This window comes from Triticum aestivum, chromosome 7B (assembly GCF_018294505.1).
Source record: "Triticum aestivum cultivar Chinese Spring chromosome 7B, IWGSC CS RefSeq v2.1, whole genome shotgun sequence".
NCBI classification, from domain to species: Eukaryota; Viridiplantae; Streptophyta; class Magnoliopsida; order Poales; family Poaceae; genus Triticum; species Triticum aestivum.
This window is the reverse complement of record NC_057813.1, coordinates 701,328,916-701,329,467: the sequence shown is the minus strand read 5'-3', so window position 1 is coordinate 701,329,467 and position 552 is coordinate 701,328,916.

Genomic DNA, 552 nt, shown 5'->3' with positions numbered 1-552 from the left:
AAAGCAACCAACCGACACAACCAATGATAGTGCTGGGTTGGAAGCCACATAGACACGCCCAAAAGAAACGAAAGGAACAAATGCCGACAACGGCGGATCGACAAAAACGAAAAAGCCTCGCGCCCACCATAGATCTCCCACCAAGCTCCTAGATTCCGAAGCGCCGGTACCAATAAACACCTCCAAGAAGGGACGTGACGATGACGACGCTGATGCCAAGGGTTTCCCCCGATACTCGACGAAAAGAGAAGAAGGGTAGCCCCCAACGCCCTCCAGGAAGGTCTGGCGACACCCTCAAGCTCCACCGCGTCGGTGCCGGCCATGCCGACAGGAATTTCTCCCGATCCCAACCATCACATCGGGTGCTCCAGAGCCCACCACCACTCTGCCAACATGGTCTTGAAGCCTCTCATGCCGTCTCACCATGGCGCCATGAAGTGAGGTCTGCGCACCGAAGAAGAGAAGCTGGGACTAGAAGTAGCAGCACCGTCGGCACGCGGGAGGGCTCAACCTCCACCGTCAGCAACGGTAGCCGACCGGATGCAGTAGCAG